The sequence below is a fragment of the Canis lupus genome, chromosome 22, assembly GCF_011100685.1.
Source record: "Canis lupus familiaris isolate Mischka breed German Shepherd chromosome 22, alternate assembly UU_Cfam_GSD_1.0, whole genome shotgun sequence".
Taxonomy (NCBI): domain Eukaryota; kingdom Metazoa; phylum Chordata; class Mammalia; order Carnivora; family Canidae; genus Canis; species Canis lupus.
The window spans coordinates 22528904-22547105 of record NC_049243.1 but is presented as its reverse complement, the minus strand read 5'-3'; the positions used below and the strand labels follow the sequence as shown (position 1 = coordinate 22547105).

The 18202-nt window shown below is 33.4% G+C and overlaps 1 long non-coding RNA gene across 1 annotated transcript in view; it reads right to left on the bottom strand.

Moving 5' to 3' along the window:
• Positions 1–7045: 7045 nt before the first annotated feature.
• The window catches only part of LOC119865200, a 44307-nt gene continuing 33150 nt past the window's right edge, over positions 7046–18202 (bottom strand). The window contains exons 2-3 of the long non-coding RNA XR_005376360.1: positions 11931–12022; positions 7046–7096 (exon numbers count right to left, since the gene is read on the bottom strand). This is a non-coding gene — a long non-coding RNA (uncharacterized LOC119865200). The remainder of the gene's footprint in view (positions 7097–11930; positions 12023–18202) is intronic.

The following is an 18202-nucleotide window of genomic DNA, read 5'->3' as shown; positions in this document are numbered from 1 at the left end:
AAATAAAACGTTGGAAACTACATGGAAAAGAAGACAGAACGGCTCTGAATTAAGTTATATCAGCAAGGAACTAAGAAAATACATGAACCACATGTCTTATGTGGTTCTTTTAGAATTACTTTTATTGATTTTTCCATTGCCATCATATCAGTCTACAGAGATGGAATTTCTAGGAAGCAGTTTTAAGGGACCTGTTGCTGTGCTGTAGAATGAATGGATGTTGTTGAGGATATTGCTTGTTGAAATACATGCTGTCTTCACATTATGACACCCACCCCTCAAAAAAAGAAATCTCTGACCTCCACCATAGCAATACTTAAGTTTTCTCTGAAGATTGATATAGTCTAATCTTCTGAACATTATAAACTGTGTTACTTTTAACTTTCTCCATGCATTTTCAGGTAAAAAGTATAGATTATAATCCCTCTACAGCAAATGTCCAAGATTCACTGCATTTGTTATAGCTAAAGCATAGACCCTTGACTGAGTCAGGAAATAAAAACCTGTTTGCAAGTTAGCTTCACTTCACTCCAAGCAGTAAGAGCTTTATAATTATTAAGTAGGATTAAGTGGCAGCATGTGAAGGGGAGAGGTGGAGGCTCATATTCTAAAAATAAATGCAAAGGAAAACATTTAGAGAAATAGACTAATAACAATTATTAATAGCTAAATTCTATTGATTGTTCCTTCTCTAACATTTTACATTATTGATTTCACTTAATCCTCATAAAAGATTTATAATGCCTTAATAACAGTTTATGGCTTTTATTATTCCCATGTTATAAATGAGGAAAAATCTTAGAGAATTTAAATATTTTGCTAAAAATTACAGAAGAGAGCACAGTAAGAGTGGGTTTAAAAGTCTCCTGAATAATCTAGGACTTGAATCTTCACTGAGTCTACTATACTGTGTTCAAGAACAACAACAACAACAAACAAGAGTAAATTTTAAAGATCCAGTTGGCTTTATTACGCAATTCATGAATTAGGCAGTATCCCTTCTAGCAAGTAGATGGGAGCTCTAAATGGCTACAGAGAAGATTTTCAAAGGTAAAAAGGGCATGCAACAAAGGAAATTATTAGCAAAGAATCTATTGTTTTAGGCAAGATCTCCTTCCTACAGGAAATTTTCTTCTAGAAAAATGTTGACTGGTTCAAAGTTACATTTCAGGGGAGTTGAAACTGCAGGTCTTAAATCTTGGTTTATTGACTTGGGACCTTAGCCGAAGTGATGCCATTTTAGGCCTGTGGTTTTCTTTTTAACAACTACATCATATTAAGAAATGTCGTGTATCATAAAGACATGTGATGCATTGTCCATGTGGTTCTTTAGACTGAAACTTGTGACTTCTATAATTTCTCCTTTAAAATATTTTATTTCATCTTTGTTGAAAATATTAATGTAAGATATCTTAAATGATTTCTAAAACTGGGGTGGAATGATATGCATGAATAAAAAAATACAATATACACACTATGAGCAAACAAATAAATGTATAGACTCTTTAAGGCATACAAATGTAAAGTGCTGAATAAAAACTTAAATAGATATTATAATAAATTTGTCAGTTATTTCTAAACCATTCATAAGTTTCACGTAATTACAACTAAATTTAATGAAAGCTTTTTGTGAAAAGAGATGGAAAGACTGGTCTGAAGTATGTTTAGAAAATGTACTGAAAAATAAATGTTTATTAGCATTTATCACATGTAATTATAGAAAACTGAAATTTAAAAAGTAGTGAAATAATTGTTACAAATACCAAACTAGCAAAGATTTTTTTAAGTGGCAATTTCAATGTTTTTTGAGTACAAATTGGTAGAGATTTTCTAAATACAGATCTAGTAATATATAATAAACGTCATGCTCCAAAATGCCTGGTAATTCTGCATTTAAGATTAAAATCAGGGAAAAAAAATCAATAATTTAAGAAATTTTCTTCACAGAAATGTACTTTATTATCCACATTTTATAAAACAATCAATTAAGATTAAGATTTCGACATACTTTTTTTTTTTTTTGAAACCAGCTCAAGTTTGTGACATTTTAAAATTGGACAAGTGTTTTGATATCTGCCCCCCCACCCCACCCCCAGACATACTTGGTCTCTTGAAAATGACAGGAAAACACCAACCAATCACAGGCTCAAATGGTTTAATAAGTTTACTCCTTCAGTTTATATTTGTAGCACCCAATATTTTAAATTATAGGGAGGCACAAATATTCAGTACGTAATAGATGACATGGGTCAACGTGATTGGAATGACAAGATCTGAACATTGGGAAGTAGTGAAAACAAGATGCAATCAGGGTAAGGAAGATTTTGGAGGGGTGGTAAAACCAAACTGAAAATTCCATGTGGTTCGCAAGATCTGAGTTAGCTACCTGCTTCCTATATGGGAGAGTACAGAGTTTTGGGATTTTCTAATAGGTTTAGTGGTTGTTCCTGGAAGAGAAAGCATAACAGAGAGTAATTTATTTTTTTAAATATTTTATTTATTTATTCAGAGACAAAGAGATTGAGAGAGAGGCAGAGACACAGGCAGAAGGAGAAGCAGGGAGCCTGATGCGGGCCTAGATCTCGGGTCTCCAGGATCACGCTCTGGGCGGAAGGCGGGGCTAAACCGCTGAGCCACCGGGGCTGCCCAAGAGAGAGTAATTTGACCAGAAAAGCCAGAGGTAAAGATTGGAGCAAACTCTCCGGTTGGTTATATATGACCAATCAAGGACAAGGGCTATCTTCTGAAACATTGAGTTACATTAAGCTTTTAAAAAAAATTTAGAGCAAATTATACTTTAAATAGTTAATGTTTATTTACTTGCCAGGCACTGAGCCAGCATATGCTTATTTCATTTTAATTCTCACAGCAGTCTTTTAAGGCATCCATATTATTTTTCTCCCAGTTAGCAGAAAAATCATATAATACTTAGCCTGAAGAACTCAACGAAATAACAGTTTAAAGGTAAACCAAAGGGCACTTGGGTAGCTCAGTCTATTAATTGTCTACTTTTGGCTCAGGTCATGATCCCAGGGTCCTGGAATCAAGGGCCGGGTCACCCCCAAGTAGGGCTTAGGGCTTCCTGCTCATCCGGGAGTCTCCTTCTCCCTCTGCCCCCTCCCTCAGCTCATGCTTGCAGGTGCATAAACATGCTCTCTCTCTTTCTCTCTCTCTCTCTCAAATAAGTAAAACCTTTTTTTTTTTTTTTTTTTCCAAAAGGTAAACCAAGCTGTCAAATCAGGTCTGTCTTACTCCAAAGTCCACCAAAGACTAGCAGCTTGATCCACAAAGAGTAGGGCACAGGTGAAGTCTGAGAGAAGTCAAAACAGCTAAAGAGAAATAAAGAGCAAAAACAATGGAACTATTTAAAGGCCATCACCAGATAATTATGATAATAAAATTATTATTTTAGAAAAATTAATCTTAGAGCCGGTCAAATGGATTTGATAATTGGAGGAAAGAAAAGCAACTGGAATATTACTGTAGGGTTTCAACTGTGATGATGAAAATCAGAATTAAGGTACTAAAGAGACAAACAGGGAAATAACAGAATAGATGGCTGATTGGATGTGAGAACAAAAGATAAGAAAAAGACAATGATTAATATTTGAAAACTACTATTTGAGGGGCAACTTGGTGGCTCAGTTGGTTAAGCGTTCCACTCTTGATTTCAACTGAGCTCATGATCTCAGGATCTTGTGTTGGAGCCTGACATGGTACTCAGCATGGAACCTGCTTGTTCCTTTCCTTTCCCCTCTGTTCCACCCCTGCTGGAGCTTGCACTCTCTCTCAAATAAGTAAATGAAAGAAAGAAAGAAGAAAGAAAGAAAGAAAGAAAGAAAGAAAGAAAGAAAGAAAGAAGGAAAGAAAGAAAGAAAAAAAGGAAAGAAAAGAAAGAAAGAAGAAAGAAAGAAAGAAAGACAGAAAAAGGAAGAAAGAAATAACAAGAAAGAAAATACAGAAAGACAGAAACGCCTAAATAACGAACAATAAGAAATAAAGAAAAAAAGACAGCAGACTAAGTACACCCAAAGAAACGAAAGAAGAAAACGAACGACAAGAACCACAGAAAAAAAGAGAAAGAAGAAAGAAAAAATAAAATTACTATTTGGAGACAATATATTTTCCAGATCAGAAATATTGCTTAGACTACTTTTAATTAATATCAATATTGTCTATTTTCTATTATATTTCATTCTTTTGCACAGTCTTATTTGACCTCATTATAATTCTTACACTTTAGTGAAAAAATACATCCTATACATTTTATTTAAAAACTGTGCAAGGCTGGGTGAGCTTTTTGATATAAGCAAACTAGACATTAAATAGAGCTCAGCAATGAATTCTTAATGTAGTCTGTATTATGGTCATCAAAATGTATTTTTGAGTTTCCTCTACTTGTGTGGAGTTAGTGTTGGTATTAGCATATGCTGAAATGTAATTTTAGTTAATTTAGCAAATTTTTACTTCTAAATAAAGTAGAAGTCATTTTTTCTTATAAGATTCCAAGAAACAAGTAGATTTTTAAAAATATTTTTCATAATTATCTTTATACTACATTAACAAGAAAGCATCATGTTGCTTATTTTAAGGATTATTTCACATCTGCTTTTTCCCCACAAAACAAACCATTTAGTTCTTGTTCTTTGAATTTCTGCCAGCCAATGCAAACACTTAATTCAAATTGAGATAGACACCAATTATGTTATGAGATGATCATACACAATTGAAGCATTCCAGGAACTTTGGCCCTGGCTGAGAGGACTATGAGGCAAAAACTAGCATTAGAAGGCTCAGAAGGAGTCTTATTTCAACAATCTAATGATAACCAAGATAGGTGAAATAAATGAAGTCAATACAAATACAAGATTTTTCTGGATTGCTTAACAAATTCAAAAAAGGATGTCACTGTTGAATTTCTCATAAAATGCTAGCAAGCATGAACTCAGTCCCTATAATCTTGCTGCTTCCTAGTAAATTAGAATGTATTACATATTTACAACAGGTGCTGTGTAATCTATCTTTAAGTACTTCATCTTTACATTTTCACAACATCAGCTGCTATTTTTACCCTGATTTTATAAATGTATCAAATAAGTGGCAAGGAATTATAGTTTGCCTTTGTCACCATTTATTTTTATATTTAAAATTATTTCTTCTAAACAAGATATGTGGAAAGGTTCTTAGCTGGTAGGCCCTATAATTATCAATTTCAACCACAGCTTCCCTAGTCAAACAAGACACCCAGATAAACCAATACCCCATTCCACTTTGTCTAAACAAATGACTTGCCTTGACCCAACAACAAATGCTCATATTGTTAAAAAGAAAACCACAGGCCCAAAATGGCATCACTTAGTCAAGTCATCAAACTGGCTTAAGACCTAATCTAATTGCAGGTTCAATCTTCCTTAAAAATGTAAATCTTAACCAGTCATTCAGGAATTTTCTGAAGAGCACCAATGAGATAATCTGCCGCTTGAGCCCTCTCCATCCCCCACCCAAAGGAAGATAAAATCCTCTACTTTTCCTGCTAAGGGAAAATAACCTCACCTGGAATGATCCTCTTCTTCTGCTAAGAAATTTCTTGCCCTACCTTCCTTTCTCAAAAGCCCCTCCAGGGGATCACTGGGTGGCACAGCGGTTTAGCGCCTGCCTTTGGCCCAGGGCGCGATCCTGGAGACCCGGGATCGAATCCCACATCGGGCTCCCGGTGCATGGAGCCTGCTTGTGTCTCTGCCTCTCTCTCTCTCTCTGTGACTATCATAAATAAATACAAATTAAAAAAAAAAAAAAGCCCCTCCATTTTGTAGAACTCAGAGTTCCCTTCTACTTGCTGGATGAATTGCTGTCCATTTCATGAGTCATATAATAAATCCAGTTAGATCTTCGAATTTACCTGACTGAATTTTGTTTTTTAACAAGATATTTCCAAGTAGTATTTTGGGAAGCAGAATCCCCCAAAATATACAGATATTGTAAAAACTGGAATCAAAAAAATCAGGGTTTTGTTTGTTTTTAATTATTTTCAGCAATCAACTTGACTTCTTTCAAATGTATTGGTTAAACTGGTAGCGATCTGCACATGCTCACCACCTTAGGACAAATTGGCTCTGTGTTAACTGACATACTCTGACAAACTCTACCACAGAATTTTGAAGCAGCATTTGGTCAGGAGAAAAAAAAAAAAAAAGAACAAAGAAAATGACAACCCATAGACCAGTTTATGTAATATGGGAATGTAGTTTAGTATAGAAATTAGCAGCTAAGAGGAAGAGTTGGGTATGCTAAAGTCAAGTCAGGAAGCCATTAAATCATTACTGAAGATCAGAGAAACTGCCATAGAGGTCAAAGAATACAGTAAAAGAATGTAGCATATAGCATTAAGGTAGGTTCACCTCAGAGGCTTGTGGAGGGGCAGAGGAAGGAGAAATCTCTTGATTTCTCATCATCTGGTTTATTCTAAATGGTGAGGTAGATGGTTCTCAGGAGCTTTTGGGGAAGCCATAAGGAATCTCACATCTGTCTAGATGACTTCAGAAGAAAATAACTTCTTTTCTACCTTCACTATGTAACTCAAGTACCTTTTTTTGGCAAAATCTATCCTGGAACTTTACAGAAAAATGGATTTTGGGAAATGTACTTACCATCTTGTCCCTGCAACCTTAGAAGGAGGTAGTGGTGATAGCAAGTTGCCAACAGGTAATTCAAATGGGAAGATACAAAACCTTTGTGTCATTGTTATCAATCCCCTTGAGACTTTTCATACCTGTCATAGCAAAATCACAGCCTTCTTTTGATAGCTTCTAATTTAAATGCTGAAATATGGTTAACCATTAACACACCTTTTGCTAAATTGTAGGGAAACGGAATAAAGGGATATGATTATTTAATATATAAATATTAAATATATAAATATTAAATAATATATATTAAATATATAAATCAAAGCAAAGAAAAAGTGCATAATTGCAACCGTCTTCATTTCTTTTGGTCCTGTGACCACAGTGACCACAGTTGATATTTATAACTTCCTTTTCCTTACCTTTCAATATTCTCTTTGCCCTCAGCACCTCAAATGGTCATGGTTATTTATCTGGCAGAGAGAGAGGAGATGACCCATATTATCATTTCTGAAGACTTTTTGGCATTAATAGTCTTGCCTGTATGCAATTGCTATAGTTTCTTATCTATCTTTATCAATGGATTTGGAAGTACTAGGAAACATCGCTGGTTCCAAGTATAGTCATTCTTGACCTCATTTTATATTAGCATTCCCATCTCCCTTGGATAATCAAGATCTATCAGACCAGCCAGTATATCAAATCCCATATGTGCCTGTTGGTTCTAAAGTGACCAAGACATAAGTAATCTTCCAATTCAGTGGAATTTGTGTTGAGTTCCCTAGTTAGAACAATCCTCCTTTGGGAACCAGAAAAGCCTGAATTTGCAGGGATGGGAAGCAAACATTTTGCGGTGAATTATTACATTTACAGTGACAAAGTCCCTTCCATTTCCACGCCTTGACTCCTGGACTTAAGTATGCTGCTATGAGAGAAATATGATATGCTGATCATGAATTCAGAACATTTTACAACTTGAAAGAAAATACTCCACTTGATAGATGCTGTCACACAGCCAGCATCTTAACTGAGTCTCTGATAGCCATCTCATTGTTATATTAGGTCAGTAGTCAGATAATAGATATTATAACAATAATAAATTTGATGGATAAAAGCACATTGCCAAAGTTCACTCACTTTTGGTGAATTCCCTGATCAGAGGATATGCTATGTATGTTCTGTGATACTGGATGTTACCTATAAGTGCACCTATGGTGCATTGGGATAAGCATTCCAGATTGTGATGCGAAATCCATATCCAAACTGAATGTCCTTAGAAGGAGAAATCATTGCTCCTGCCATGAAAGTTTCAGGCTATAGTAAACATCCTCTCTTGTGGTGGCTGGCATATTCTCCAGAAGTATCATTTCTTCACTGGCTAGCCAGATCAAAATTAGTAGGCAAAACCCCATGCTAAGGAGCTCACACTTAAGGAATGTGTGGGAAAGCAGTCTGGCAGACGTCCAAAAAATAGGTCATCTTGTCTAACAAATTACTGAGAATCTCTCTCTATAGTAGTTGCTGTTTGGTGAATATTCACATTGAAAAGAAATATTTTGACACCTTGTTCCAATTCTGAGGCCTATTCACATATTTTTTCCTCAGATCTTCTTAGCAATTTCAATCTCATTTCTCTTAAATCCTTAGCCACTATTCTTCGGGTCCTTCCATGAGTGATGCTGTAGTGCTGTTGTGCCACTTTCAGATAGTGCTAGTATATTGTGCAGAATGATCTGTTTTCTGGGACTCATTTTTGTTTCATTTTTCCTCACTCCATCAGTGGTTTTATAGAGATCTCTTTGAGAAATTTTAGCCATAGAGAATGAACAAAGTAGCAGAACTAGGAGGCATGGGAGTCAAAGTCAGTTGTTCCTGAAATTCCCATGTGCTTTCAATAACAATCTTAGATACAGCTCTTATACTTGATGATGGAGAGTTTAGGTGCATTTCCAGCGCCATGGCTTGAAGGGTACGATAACACTACATTCATTATGGGCAGCCCAGTTCGTATGCTAATGTAGCATCCCAACTTGATGTTAAACATTAAATCTCTACCAAAGTCTAATAGTAAACCAAAAGCATTATGCACAGGAAATATCTTGACATGTCCCAAACTAATGAACCCTTTGGTATTCCACAGAGATAGTTAATCCAGTTTTGTTTTATTCTGCTTATCTTATCCACTACTAATTCAGTAGTGGGGTTTATTTATCATCTATATATCTTTTCTGTAGTGGTAACTGTTCATCTTTGGCCAATTAATTTTAAAGGGTTGCTGATTTTCTTACTACTGAGATTTGAAGAAGTCTTTACATATTCTTGATACAAGTACTTTATCCGATATGTGTTTTGCAAATAGTTTCCCCGAACATTTTCACCTTTTTATTCTCTCATAAAAATCTTAATTTTTATTAAGTACAATTTCTGTTATTTTCTCTAAGAATCTTTTATCTTTATTGTTTCCCATAAATAATGAATTTATAGATTTTTATAATAGATTGCACTTTACTAATAGATCTCAGAAATATTTACTTCATCAAATGTCATAAGAATTTCCTCATATGTTTTCTTCTAGTAGTTTTATAGATTTAGGTCTATAATCATTTTGAGTTAATTTTTGTGAAAGATTTTGTTATTTCTGTTGTTGTTTATGGATATCCAATTATTACAACATCATTTGTTGAAAAGATTATCCTATATTCATTGAATTGTATAAACACCTTTGTTGAAAATCAACTAGCTATATATCTTCAGGTCTAGTCCTAGAATTGTATTCTGTAGCTTTTATCTCATATTCCTTCATTAATACACACCGTTGTGATAGACATAACTTTAAAATACATCCTGAAATTTGGTAGTATAAGTTTCCTGCCTTATTTTTTAATTGTTTTGGCTATTCTACTTCCATTGAGTATTCATATAAACCTTAAAAATAGCTTATAAAACTCCACAAAAAGTCTTAATAGGATTTTGATTGGTTTTACATTGAATGTAAAGACCCAAGTGGTGAAATTGATATTCTAACAATATATAATCTTCCGATCCACAAACATGATATATATTTCAATTACTTAAGTCTTCTTTAATTTTTCATTAGTGATTTGTTTTTATAGCATATAAGTCTTACATATATTTTATTAGATTTATGCCTAAGTTTTTAATGTATTTTATTGCTATTATAATTACACACCACAAAATCCAAATAGACAACCTCCACATACCCAAGTAACCAAAAATACAATTTATTGCTTTATGTTGGCCTTGTGCTTTTCAGACTTATTTGAAGAACTTGCATGAAGAACTTCCTTTAGCATTTCTTTTAGAGCAAGTTTTCTAACAAATTACTTCATTTTTTATTAGTGGATTTATTTCACTTAATTCCTGAGGGACTGAAAGAGAAGTATATGATATATATATATAGAGAGAGAGAGAGATAAAAACATAGATGTTATACATACAGATATAGATAGATACACATATATACACAGGGATACAGAATTCTAGCTTCACAGATATTTTCTTTCATCAACTTAAATATATCTATTCAACTGTTTCCTGGTCTCTTGATTTCTGATGAGAAATCCATAGTTATTCAAATCATTATTCCCCTCTATGCAGTCTATTTTTCTCTAGCTGCTTTTGAATATTTTTCTTTATTTTTGGTTTTCAAGGCTTGATTATAATGTGTGCCTAAGAATCATTTTCTTTGAATTTATCCTTTTTTTGAAATTTGCTTCTTGAATTAGACTTCTTTAGTCTTTAAGCTGATGTCTTTCACCACATTTGTGAAGTTTTCCATCATTATTTCTACAAACATATCTTTCTGCCCCACTATCTCTTTTCCTAGAATGCCAATGAATAAATTTTAAACATTTAAAAATTATCCTGTATGTTCTTGCGGCTCTGTACAGTTTTTTTTTTTTTATCTTTTTTTGTTTTTTCATTTGATTGGATAATTTCTGTTAACTTACTGAAGATCACTGCTTCTTTCCTTATTATCTCCATTCATCATCTAGTAAATTGTATTTTGGCTATTGTAATTTTCATCTACTACTTCCAGTTGGTTCTTTTTAAAAAAATTATGGCAAGAATATTTAACATGAAATCTACCTTTTAACAAATAAAATACATATACAGTATTGTTAACTATTGGCCCGACACTATACAGCAGATTTCTAGAATTTATTCATCTTGTGTAACTGAAACTTCTTATCTCTTGAACAGCAAGGTCCCGTTTTCTATTTTCTCAGCCCCTGGCAACTATCATTTTATTTTCTCTTTCTATGGGTTGACTAATTTAGATATCTCATGTGAGTAGAATCATGTTATATTTGTTCTTCTGTGACTGGCTTATTTCACGTAGCATAATTTCCTCCAGATATATCCATGTTGTTTCACACTGCAAAATATACTTTTTTAAAAGATTAAATAACATTCCTTTGTATGTATATGCCGTATTATCTTTATCCACTCATTTGTTGATGGACATTTGGTTTGTTTCCCATCTTGATTATTATGAATGATGCTATAATATACAGAGAGCAACATTTATTTGAGGTCTCTGATGTCAATGCTTTTGGCTATATACCCAGAAGGTTGCTGAATGATATGGTAATTCCATTTTTAATTTCTTAAGGAACCTCTGTACTGTCTTCCTTATGATTTTTATATCTTTGCTGAGAACATATATCTTTTCATTCATTTCATTTGTATTTACCTTTAATTCATGTAGCATAGTTACAATAGCTATTTTAAATCTTTTTGTGGCAATTCCAGGTTTTGAGTCATCTGAAGATTGACATCTGTTGATTGTTTTTTCATTTCAGAATTGGTCACATTTTCCTGGTTCTTTGTATGTCAAGAAGTTTTGAACTGTATCCTGACATTTCGAATATTAAGTTGCTTGGAATCTGGGTCCTGTTGCAATCTTGTAAAAAATGTTGATTTTGTTTTGTTTCTGTTTCTTCACCAGTTTTAGCAGACAATTACCTTCAGATTGCAAATTCCGTCTTGCCTTTTGTGAGAAGTGGCTGCTGTCAAGGCTTTATTATGCTACTTTGGTTCTGTTCAACACATTCTCCACTCAGGAATTTGTCAAGGACTTGGATCATGGTTTAAATCTTAGTTCAGTTCTGAAGCCTTTTTCTATGACTCTAGGGTCTATCCTTCACATACACAGCTCAGATGGGTGAGTCTTAAGGTTTTGGGGGGAACATGTACTAAAACCAGAAAATCTCCTTCTTCAGATCACTTTTCTTTGAGATTTTCCCCATACTCTCTTGTCCGCAGGCCAATATTTACGCGTACCTCCGGCAAAGAAGTTCAGATTCTTTTAGAATTTCAGCTACTCACACCATTGTTCTCCCATGCAGTCCCAAGATCAGACCCTTAGGCCAAGGCTGTAAAAGGAACAGAGGGAGTAAAAAACAATGAAAAAGGATCACCTTGCATATGTTTCTACAGGTTTTAACATTCTCTCCACCTGTGCAGTCCACCTGCTTTTGTTAACTTTTCAGAGAGGAGGGATTCAGTCTCTCAATTGCTTGAGTAAGAAGTTAAGAAGAGGACTGAGTAATAGATCAATAGAATTGGGAAGCTGAAGGTTTGGCGATCTTGACAAGAATGATTTTATTGGAGTGATGTAGATAGAAGATTGAGTCAGTTTAATTTTTTATATAATATAATAAATATATTGAGTCAGCTTAATTTTTTATACTATAATAACTATATATATATTATATAATAATATTTTTTAAATTACAATAATTTGATGGAAGGCCTAGGTGGCTCAGCGGTTAAGCATCGGATTCTTGATTTTGGTTCAGGTCATGATCTCAGGGTCATGAGATAGAGTCCTGTTTGAGGGGGGTTACATACTCAGCAGGGAGTCTGCTTGAGATTGTCTCTGTCCCTCTGCCCCTACCCCCTGCTCACATGCACCCTCTCTCTGTCTCTTTCTCTCTATATAAATAAATATCTTTTTTAAAATTACAATAATTTGAATACTGCCATATCATTTCATATATTTATTTTTATTTTTCTTAAACACTCTAAATTTTATGATTATTCAACAATTTCTTACTTTTATTGTTGGGCAGTCCTTTGAGATTCTGAGTCCCTGTGATCAAGACACTGACTTTGGAAAGCCTTATATATGAAAAAAGCTTTTTGTATATATTTTTTCATGAACCTTTACGTTTTTAAATGCTCCACAAAATAGGGACAGTTTATTTATTTATTTATTTATTTTATTTTTTATTTAGAGCTTTCCTACAGTTGTTTAGAGTATATAAGAAAATAATACTGAAAAGCAGTCCTAATTGAGACTTGATTACAGGAAAGCAATGATAAAACTTAACTTGATTCTCAGGTGTTGAAACTCAGCACCACAGATAGAGAATTAAGGGTGACCAAAATCTTATCAACTAAAAAAAAATCCTTTTAAATCATCTACATCCTCACATTGTCACAGTGACTCTAAGGAAAATAACAGAGGAGTTCTAGTGCAAACATAAGAAGTGAAAATTTCCTGAGCAAATGTGTCTACTGAGAAATCTATATATCAAGGCTCCTGGAAAATCTATTGGATAAAGCTCATCCCTGTAATAAGTGTGAGTCTCCATTGTAGAGTCATCAACCAACATATTGAAATTGCTTCTTCCATGCCAAATAACAGTTTTTGCCAAGAAAGCAAGCCCTGTGCAGTCATTGTTATCTCCCCTCAAGTCCTCACCTGGTGTGAGTATGGCTCAGAGCAGCTGCCTGTTCTTCCTGAACTCTGCATCTATCAAATTGTTCCTGCTATCCATCTGCTCACCTGCTGTACTGATAGCAACACAAGTTAGTGGGTAATGTTGATTATCTGCCAAAAACAAGTAAAGACATAATTTTGCTCCAGGACAAAATGTGATTGGGACACAAATGACTTTTTTTTTTTTTTTTCTGGAAGCTTTCTACCTTTCCTCTCTCCTCAGTAAGCCTTTTAATAAACCATCATTTTGTGTTGAGAGTGGGAGAAAGAAAGCATAAAGTCCTTCCCTGATGAAGCACTATGCTCTTTTTTTGATTTGCCACAGTCCTAACAATAAAAAACTATATATATATGGATATTCTCCATATCTATATATCTATCTATATCTATATCTATATCTATATCTATATCTATATCTATATCTATATCTATCTATATCTATATCTATCTATATGAAGAATGTGTTTGGACAGTCTGTGACTGACCGGAATAAGAGTGTTCAGTTTGATGAACTTGATACCCACTTCCTGAAATTACCTGATAGATTGGAGTGATGTAGTAAAATGATATTTTGTTTCTTTGTTCCTCTTTGGCAGTGTTTAAACAATATTTAATTCTATATTACAGTTCGTCCTGGAAACATCTATTAACAATTTGAAATTAAATTTAGAGATTTGGGGAAGTAAAACAAAAATAAGTTCTTATGAAAGATATAATGCTGAGATTGGGAATTTGGTTGAAAAATGTCTGTGTTCTATATGATTGAAGTTATCAAAAATATGCTAATGTCAACAGTCTGGAATATATGAACAAATGTTTGGTCATTTTAAATTACAAAAAATGCCTTTACAATTTAATTTTTTTTAGATTTTATTTATCTATTTATCTGAGAGCCAAAGAGTACAAGTAAGGGGAGTGTCAGGGAGAGAGAGAGAGGCAGAGAAGCAGACATCCTACTGAACAGGGAGCTGAACACAGGGCTCTATCCGAGGACCCAGAGATCACAACCTGAGTCGAAGTCAGATGCTTAACCAGCGAGCCACCCAGGAGCCCCTACCTTTGTAATTTTAATTTAAAAGTACCCAAATAATGAAAACTCACTATGTAAACTTCATGTAGTACTTAAGTATACAGAAGAGCATTTGAAATCTTGTTGCAACATGTATATATATATATATACATATATATATATATGCTTAAGCATATATACATATGCCTATATGTATGTATATATACACACACTGGTTTTCAAGTGCTATTCTAATATACATATGTGAGTGTATATATATATTTAATTTATATATATATGACTGTATATGTGTGTATATATACACATATATATATGAACTCCTGTCATCAGATGCAAAGGCAGATAGTATAGCTATGCATGTATGTTTCCATACTTTATATTTGTGTCATTAATTAAAAACCTACGTATAAATAAGGAATCATATGGCAAACTTGTTTTGTGACTTGCTTTGATATTTAATAAAATATTACGGTGGTTTCCCAATTAAAAAGTGCACATATATAATTCTTCACATTAACATGTTCATTATTTATTTATTTCCATAGTGGTGAATATTTGGTTCCTTGCCAAATATCCAATAGTATAAATAATATTTCGAACTATGCATACAATTAATATATGTGCATATATCTTTGATCATATGCTGATGGTTTTGTATAATATAATATTAAAAATGGAAGTAGAAATCAAAATATGTAATTTAAATATTAACACATATTAATAACTTGCCCTTTGGAAATCTATAATAATTTATACATCTACCTGCACTCTTTGAATATGTCCTTTGCTAACCATTTCCATATGTATTGAAATGTTTTAATATTTTACTGTTGTGATTAATTTACCTTTTCACAGATAGTTTTAAGGTTAGATGTATTATCATAATTATTTGGACTATTTTTATTTCCTCTTTGAATTGCCTGCTCATATCTTTTATCCATGTTTACTGTAATTATTATTTTATTAGCTTGTGGAAGTAGTTTATGCATTCTATATACTCACCTTTGTACACATGTTATAAGTACTATATTTATTGTTTTGTTTATACACATTAAGGACTGTATTTATTGTAAATCTAATGCCTACTATTTTTAACGTTGTTCATGTTAAAAGTTTCAAACCTACAAAAACATACAAAAAATCTAAATAATATTAGTATATTTCTCCCAGAACTAGTTTGGTAAAAAATGTCTTCTGCACTCCAATAATGTATAAGTATTTTATTTGGTATTTTTAGTTGTATTAAGCTTAAATTTTCAAATTTTAAATTATCTGGAATTTGTGTATTCTTATACTATGAGAAAGGTTGATATTTTTAGTATAAAATGCCAATAGGTAGTCAATCATACCAATATAATAGTAAAATACTCAATTCTTTTCCTCTGATTTAAAATACCACAATTTGGTACATAAAATTTTCTATTAATTCACACAACAGTATCTGGACTCTCTCTCCTCCAGTAATTAATTCCGCTACTTCCACTTCACATACCATCGTTTCTGAATGTGTATATTGATAAATGGAAGTCAATTCCCCTTCATTGTTCTTCCTATAGATTCCTATTATGAATAGGTTATTAGTTGTCTTAAAATTTTAATTTTTTATTAGTTTATTGCAAAAATACAAGAAGCCAAATAACATTTCATATTCAGCATTCAAATTCCCTTAAAAACCTTTTTTTCACTGTCTTTAGAATTGAATTATAAGCAACAAAGTATTTAAAAATAATAATGTATTTTCAGTTTTGTAAATGGAAATATTTTTGGTATTCATCAGTTTCTGCCTTAGAGAGGTTTCTTTTTTCTCCAACGGCAATATTAGAAAAGGATTTGAGCAATAATGTCTTTTTGATTGATATTCCTGTATTTGTTTAATTAGAGGTATTGAAACTCTTTCATAGTAAATGGCAGACTTTCCATTCAAACAAATAATTTCTAAATAAGTATTTTCTACAGTGTAGGACACAGAACACTAGATATGGAAGATTTTTTATCAAAATGGAGTTCCAAGGTTCTGGAAGGTTGGGAAATTCTACAAAATATATCCCTCTTAAGTCTGATGACATAAATTAGCATATTAAAGTGCTAATTTCTTGCAAGAAAACAATTGTTTCCTCGCTTATGGAACCTATGTAAGCACCAATATTTCTTCTTTCCTTTTCTTTTCAGTGCTTTCTTTCTTTCTTTTCCTTTCTTTCTTTTCATGATACGTATTAAAATATTTTAAACTAGAATTGTGCCAAATCTACTTTGGAAATGTTTTCCAAAACTCAAGCAAAAGTTAAAGCTCTACTAATACCTGAGTAGCTACCTGAAAAAAATATTTGATGCCATCTTCTTGAGAGTAGTTACATTGTCTTACTCACCGTGGTATCCTAATTATTTGTAAAATCACTGAACAAAACATTTCCTGTTTTCCTCTTCGCTATGCATCTCCAGTATCTACGATATTGCCTGCCATTTAAGAAATAGTAAATATGGCAGATTGAATGAAAGGATAAATTACTAAATTACAGAACGAGTGATTCAAAATTTATCTTCAAAATGATAAAATTAGAATTTATGAAAAACTATATAAAAATATATTTAGCTGTATTTGATCAAACAGTTCAACCAAAATTTTAAAATGATGCTTATTAACATCTCCTAGTTTTAAGTAGGGCATCACATGGAGTATTCTAATTATTTCTCAGAAGTAACAACTGTTAATATTTTGGGATATCCCTTCTAGTTTTTTTCCTTAAAACTTAAACTTGGATATAATCATGTACATTATAATTTATAAACTATCTTTAGCTTAACAATGTTGCAATGGTGTGAATGTTTGTGTGCCTCCCAAATTCATGTGTTTGAATCTTAAAGCACAATACGATGTTATCAGGAGGTAGAGCTTTTGGAAGGTGCCTATGTAACAGAACTACTCTGAGTTCGCTCTTGGCAAGTTACAGATAGAGTCTGCATCAGGTGGAGTTGCCACACAAAAGAAACTATTTGCAGCAAATAAACTCACAGGGAACAATTTCCAAAACTATGACTTTCCAAGTAGCAAGGAGTGGGTTTCTTTTATTTAGGATTAGGATGAATATTCAGAACAGGGAATTTTGTCATCCCATACAAGTAAAGGAGGTGGGGAGGGCATAAGATTGCCCCAGGGCCAACTTAGAAAAATGCCTGTACAGACATCCTATGTTACGTTAATGAAGCTTATGCTCCTTCTAGGGTGGAGACTTTTAACCTTACAATGAACTAGAGGTAGCTGTGGGACATGAAGAGACTAGTAGCAGGCTCCTAGAGCCAGTATCAACTGGATGAGATCTTGGGCTGCTTATCTTAAAAAAGGAATGCAGGGCCTTGCTTGTTTTTGAAACTGCACTGGGAGTTTTACTATTGATTCATCACCTGTATTAGGGTTAGGCTAGTTCCTGGCCTGGTATTGACAGTTAGTGTTTGCATTCCCTTTATCCCTTAAAATTCTTTTGCATTTATATACTCTGATACCTCCTAGGAAGTTCCATAAGAAGTGTGCTAGGGCAAGTAGAGCTGGTAAGGTATTGGATCACAGAAAGTAGCTGGGGGTCTAAATGACTTCTCTCTCTTTTTCTGGTTACATCTAACTCTTTCTGCTTACCTCTAGGTCTGAGAGTGGAGCCCCCATGAATGGGTTTAGTGCTCTTATAAAAAGCTTCCTTCTACCATGTTAGGACGCGAACAGCCTATGACTTGGAGGAGGATCCTCACCAGACAATGCTGGTACCCTGAACTTGGACTTTTAGCCTCCAGAACTGTGAGAAATACATT